Genomic DNA, 7,156 nt, shown 5'->3' on the forward strand with positions numbered 1-7,156 from the left:
CCTGGCAGTGTAAGACAGCAGTTACATATACTGTTGAGGTATCACTTAGATACCTCACTTAGTTCTTCCATATTTCTGTTTGAAACTTTCTCCTTTCTATTTGTTTACTTACCTGTAAAATGGGAATAATAACGGCACCTACCTCTCTGTATTACTATAAAAACTATTGCTCATTATCAGTATATTTTTATTTTGTGTTATTAGAATAAGTGTAATAATTCATATACGTTGATGAAACTAGAAAAACTAAGGCTTGATTTGATAGAATGTTCCAAATATGCAAAAGTAGTCTCGGGCTAAGCTTTTCTCCCTTTTCTTGCATCCATTGCTTGCCCCTGCTAGCAGAATCTATGCATTATAGTGGTTAATTTATTTTCACTTATCTCATACATATTCTTGGCTGAGAACACCAGCAATATCGTTTTTGACCTTTGTGTCTTTAGAATCAGTGCCAGTTCCATGAACCTTTTATTTTTCACCTGAAATAACTTTCCTGCTACACAAATTTCTAACGGCGTTTTTCAACTGGTCATTTCTCAATGTATAGATTAAGGGATTTAACATGGGAGTTATTACAGCATAGAACACAGTAACTGCTTTATCACTAGGTAGAGTAGTTGCAGGTCTCAGGTACACAAATAAGCAGGGCACCAGGAATAGGATGACAGCTGTGATGTGAGAGACACAGGTGGAGAGGGCCTTGTTCCTCGCCTCTAAGCTGTGTGTCCTCAGGGAGTGCAGAATGACCGCATAGGAGCCAATCAAGAGGAGGAAATTTAACAGACAGATGAGACCAGTGTTGAAAGGCACAAAGAGCCCTAGACTGTGGGTATCAGTGCAGGCAAGATCAAGTAAGGGGTTCAGATCACACATAAAGTGGTCTATGACATTAGGGCCACAGAACGGTAAATGGGCGATGAAGAGGATCTGTATGGTTGAGTGAAGAAAGCCTCCCGCCCATGCCACTCCCACTAGCAGCCAGCACAGTCGCCAGTGCATGATGGCTGTGTAGTGCAGGGGCCTGCAGATGGCCACGTAGCGGTCATAGGCCATCACAGTGAGCAGGATGACATCTGCACCTGCAAAGAGATGTTCCCCAAAGATTTGCATCATGCATTCATTGAAGGGGCTGGTTTTCTTTTCATGGAGCGAATCTACGATCAGTTTAGGAGTATTGACACAGGAATAGCAGGCATCAATGAAAGAGAGATGAGCCAGGAAAAAGTACATGGGGGACTCCAGTAATGGGCTGGCAGAGATGGTGACCATGGTGAGCACATTTCCTACCATAGAGACAATGTAGATGACCAAAAACACAACAAATATGATTGTCTGCATTTTTGGATTCTGTGTGAGCCCCAGCAGAACAAACTCTGTCACGTTGTTCCTATTCTCCATGTATCTCAAGTGATGATTCATTACATTACCTGTAAAAAGGAGTCACTTTTTATTAGGTGAACCTTGAGATCATTTAGCTGCTCCATGCAAGAAATAATAAATGGCTAGATACTATTGAGTTCCACATTCTTATGAATTTTTTGAGGTAGAGAAAAAAGACTTTGATCTCTTGAAGATTACTCAAATTCTCTCCTGGAGGAAGATAATGTTGAGAGTTATAGACATGAGGTATTTTGTGAACACACAGGCAGGAGATCATCTGTGCACACTTACTCATGTGAGATGACTCAGAACCTAACATGAAGCAGTAGATCTCACACACAGGGGCAGCTAAGCCTGAAAAGAGAGGTTGAAAATGCATGTAAGGGATCTGAATTCAAAGCTAAGTTAATTTTCCCTTTATTCTTAGGAAATGGGAAACCATACAAGGTAATTGAGAGTATGAGTAGAAGGATAAAAAGGGATTTGAAAAATGGAGTGTCAGATACAACTGGTACAGATCTTTGAGTGATTTGAGTGAAGGGAGCTGAGGTTCTGTAAGGAGACGGAAGCCGGAGGAAGGAACCCTGGTACCAGATGATTTATAATAGTTGACACAAAGTGTAAGAGAGTATTGGTGATGGGAAAGTACTGAAAGAATACAGGAGCTAGTGTAATAGATTTCTTACAGCATGTTGCCTAAATCCAGTAGGTTTATAATAGCTTATAAACACACTTCTAATCATTCATTGTTATGCGCATGGCATGGCAGCAACCTGTGTGGGTGGTATTATTTACTTCATTTTGCAGATGAGAAACAATCTCAGAAACTAATCTTAATAGTAATAATAATTCTTATTATCACCATCATATTAACTAAATGTTGCTGAACACTTACTGTGCTCTGAGAGTTTTTGCAGACATTGGGTATTTAATTCTTATTACAAACTTGTGAGATGATTACTGCTGTCGTGTTTGTACTTATTTTATACATTAGGAAATGGAAGCAAGAGAAATTAAGAATCCTGCCCAAGATCAAGCAGATCTTAAAGATAAGAACCATGACTGTATCTTTTTTCCTTCACATCCTTAACCCATGCTCTATAATGTTATGTTATAATAAACAATGATTAACTAACTAGTAACTCCTTTTGATATGACCATGATAACTATAATTACTTTAATACTACTTCAGAAGCAATATGCATGAAGCAAACCCATTAACACACATCCACACACACCCACTATAACATATTTCAGCCTTTAAATATTAATAACTGTGTGGTACTGCTTTCATTGAGGGTCCATTTTATTTTTGTCTTTCTCTCACCCCCATTTCTTCTGTCTCCAGTTCCCCAACAGACTGTCCTGCAAAATGTTGAAAATGACCATCCCAGTGGATAAGCATATTGGTTTGAGAATCAGAAAGACCAGTTTAGAATCTTGCCTTTCCCCATTTGTAACTTTGTGATCTGGGGTATATATCTTGGAATCTTACCTCCTGGTTTCCTCTAATATCAAGTGAGAACAGTAATGTCCACCTCACAGGCTGTTACGACAATTGATTGAGCAAACATATGAACATATCCACCACACTTTTCTGGGCACAGAAAGCACCTTCATTTATTTTTATGACTGTGTATGCACCTGGGAGTAGGAAGTATTGACATTTTGAACAATAATATAGAGAAACATTTAACCATACAATAAACTGAGGAAGAATCAACCCTACTTTTGTTTTTTAAGAAGCCACAGAGACATGAGTATTGTGCACAACAGTTGATTCCAGGAAGAATTCTTCAGATTTGTGTTTGGACAAAACAGTTTATAATCTATATTATTTAATATTCACATTATATTTTTGTGTGTGAGGTATATTCAAATTTCCTTTACATTCACATGATCAGTCTTAAATTTTAAAGGAAATATCTAATAGCAGTAGACGAATATCTGTGTTAGAGAGTTGGATCCTTCAAATTTCAGAGTCCCTGTGAACCTGGAAGTTTTCATCTGTCAAATTAGCTTAATGATATTTATGAACTGTCTTTTGCAGAATAGGGTGAAAATGAAATGCTCTGCTCCAGTATTTCAAAAGTGTTGAAACAAAATGATTATTATCTGTAGAAGATAACAATCTTTAATAAGCATCAGCACTATTGAAAACTTACCTTCTGGTCTTGATAATATTAACAATATTTGAGGGTGTCCAGAAATAATCCCATCTTCAAATTGAACTCCTTTTGGGATAAGTAATTTTCAGTATGAAATATATGACACACTCAGAGACTGTCCAGGCAATTCATATCACATCCACAGTAGATAAGTAATTCTTTTTATATCTAAAGATTTTCTTTTAGCATAAAGCCTCAGGAAGTTTCACAGAAAATTCTGGGCTTGAATTTAGAATGTATTAATTTGGAACACTATGAACACATGGTCTTTATAGACGGCTCTGGTCCCAGGCAGGAGGCAGAGTGTGTGGTGGAGACACATTCAAATGTTTCATTCCACCTTTGATGAATTTTGCTCTGTAGACATTAACAAGAAAGACACTTTCACCTGCCGTGCATTGATATTTAAAGAGGTTTCTACAAACGTTCAAGGAACTTGTCTTGCAGCTGCTCTTTTGGGAATAATTATCTCCTTTGATGGAAAGACTTTGTCTTAGAAGCAGGTATTCTGGAGAGACATGTCTGAAAAACACGCATTCCTGAGTGGGGAATTGTATTCCCTGCACTTACAATCAAAATATGTGAGTCTCCTCTCTCTATCTGAATCTTGGTTCCTAGGAAAGCTGAATGTCATGCGAAGATCAAGGATGGCATAATTCCAGTGAGAGACCTCTGATAAAGTTAACCTGTGGCTCATGTCAAAGAGAGAACTTCTGTCATCTTGAAAGTATTAAATCTTTTCAGGAAACCTCTTATTCATTGCTTGAGAGTTAAAACAGTGAGGGCATTAAATTAGTGCAATCATTTAAAAGTACTTGAATCCAAAACCTGTTTTTCACATTAATCAGAGGGCTGTGAGGGTGGAGGGTGTGGCTCAGTGGTACAGTGCATGCCTAACATGCATAAGGTCCTGGGTTCAATCCCTAGTACATCCATGAAAGATAAATTTTTAAAAAACCCAATTACCTCCCCCTAACAATTTTTTTTTTAAATTAGAGGGCATGGAAAGTAAACAGAACCTCTAAAAGGATCCAGATAATTTATCTTTGGAACCCATGTGATGGTCAGCATGGAAATGTAGGCACAGGTCGAGAGATATCTAAAGCACAAAAAGGGAGTTGTAAATTCAAATACATCTGTGGTTCCACATTCTTGTAATTTTCTATGATTTATCTTTTAGTGATTCTGGTAGGTATACAGTGATAAATTACTGAGGTTTACTTTGCTTTCCCTGATGACTAATGATGCTGAGCATTAAAAAAATATTGTGTAAGTATATCTTTTCATGGGGAAATTTCTTTGCACCATTTAAAAATAAGAGTTCTGGGTTTCTCTTTATTTATTTGTATTTTGTTTTTTATATATTCTATATATATATATAGGTATTTTTGTCATATGTTTTATACATTTAAGTAATTGTAAGATATATTTATATAGAAAGTTTTATGTGTAAATTTACATATATAATATAAATATGTGCATTTATATATATATAATTTTCTCCTAGTCTGTGGATTTCCCTTTTATTATTTAAAAATAATATTTAAATAGGACCCAAAGTAATAAAATATCTAGGAATAAATCTAACCACGGAGATGAAAGACTTATACATTGAAAACTATAAAACATTGTTGAAGTAAATTAAAGAAGACTTATAGAAATGGAAAGATATCCCATGCTCTTGGATTGGAAGAATCAATATTGTAAAATGGTCATACTGCCAAGTTAATCTACAGATTTAAAGCATCCCTGTCAAATTACCCAGGGCATATTTCACAGAAATAGAACAAATCATAATAAAATTTATATGGAACCACAAAAGACCTAGAATTGCCAAAGCATTACTGAAGAGAAAGAAAGAGGCTGGAGGAATAACTCTCCCAGACTTCAGACAATACTATAGAGGTACAGTCATCAAGACAGCATGGTATTGGTACCAAAACAGACATATAGACCAATGGAACAGAATAGAGAGCCCAGAAATGAACCCACAAACTTTTGGTCAACTAATCTTTGACAAAGAAGGCAAGAATATACAATGGAATAAAGACAATCTCTTCAGCAAATGGTGTTGGGAAAACTGGACAGCAGCATGTAAAGCAATGAAGCTAGAACACTCCCTTACACTATACAGAAAAATCAACTCAAAATGGATCAAAGACTTAAACATAAGACAAGATACAATAAACCTCCTAGAAGAAAATATAGGCAAAACATCTGACATACATCTCAAAAATGTTCTCGTAGGGCAGTCTACCGAAACAATAGAAATAAAAGCAAGACTAAACAAATGGAACCTAATTACAGCAAAGGAAACAAACAAAACAAAGCAACAACCTACAGAATGGTAGAAAATTTTTACAACAGACAAAACCAACAAAGGCTTGATCTCCAGAATATATAAGCAGCTCATCTGACTTAATATGAAAAAAACAAATAACCCAATCCAAAAATGGGCCAAAGACTTAAACAAGCAATTTTTGAAGGAAGAAATACAAATGATCAATAGGCACATGAATAAATGCTCAATGTCACTAATTATCAGAGAAATGCAAATCAAAACTACAATGAGATATCACCTCACACCAGCCAGAATGGCCATCATTCAAAAGTCCACAAATGACAAATGCTGGAGAGGCTGTGGAGAAAAGGGAACCCTCCTATATTGCTAGTGGGAATGCAATTTGGTGCAGCCACTGTGGAAAACAGTATGGAGATTCCTCAAAAGACTAGGAATAGACTTACCAAATGACCCAGTAATACTGCTCCTGGGCATATATCCAGAAGGAACCCTACTTCAGGATGACACCTGCACCCCAATGTTCATAGCAGCACTATTTACAATAGCCAAGACATGGAAACAGCCTAAATGTCCATCAACAGATGAGTGGATAAAGAAGAAGTGGTATATTTATACAATGGGATAGTATTCAGCCATAAAATAAGACAACATAATGCCATTTGCAGCAACATGGATGTTCCTGGAGAATGTCATTCTAAGTGAAGTAAGCCAGAAAGAGAGAGAAAAATACCACATGAGATCACTCATATATGGAATGCAAAAAAAAAAAAGAGTATAAATATAAAACAGAAGCAGAGTCATTGGCATAGAATACAAACTTGTGGTTGCCAAGGGGGAGGAGGGTGGGAAGGAACAGTCTGGGAGTCTGAAATTTATAGATATTGACAGGCATATGTAGAATAGATAAACAAGATTATATTGTATAGCACAGGGAAATATATACAAGATCTTGTGATAGCTCACAGCAAAAAAGAATGTGACAATACATATGTGTATGTTCTTGTATAACTGAAAAATTGTGCTCTACACTGGAAATTGATACAACGTTGTAAAATGAGTATAAAAAAATGTTAAAAAAAGAAAAAGAAATAGCAGAGAAACTGTCACTGTCTGGAGGAGCTGAAGGAAATTGGATGACTGAATGTATGTGGTTTCCTGAATCAGATTCCCGAGGAGAAATATGGCATCAGTAAAGACGAATGAGTCTGGTTGATGTATGGATCTTCGTTAAAAATAATGTAATAATGACAGTTAATTAGTTAGAACAAAAGTACCATAGTCATATAGGATGAAAATAGAGGAATCT

The 7,156-nt window shown here is 36.3% G+C and overlaps 1 pseudogene; it reads right to left on the reverse strand.

Annotated features, from left to right (window-relative positions):
• Window positions 1-468: 468 nt before the first annotated feature.
• Window positions 469-2,127, reverse strand: LOC140699042 (olfactory receptor 4C13-like; annotated as a pseudogene).
• Window positions 2,128-7,156: the final 5,029 nt, after the last annotated feature.

Source organism: Vicugna pacos, chromosome 10 (assembly GCF_048564905.1).
Source record: "Vicugna pacos chromosome 10, VicPac4, whole genome shotgun sequence".
NCBI lineage: Eukaryota > Metazoa > Chordata > Mammalia > Artiodactyla > Camelidae > Vicugna > Vicugna pacos.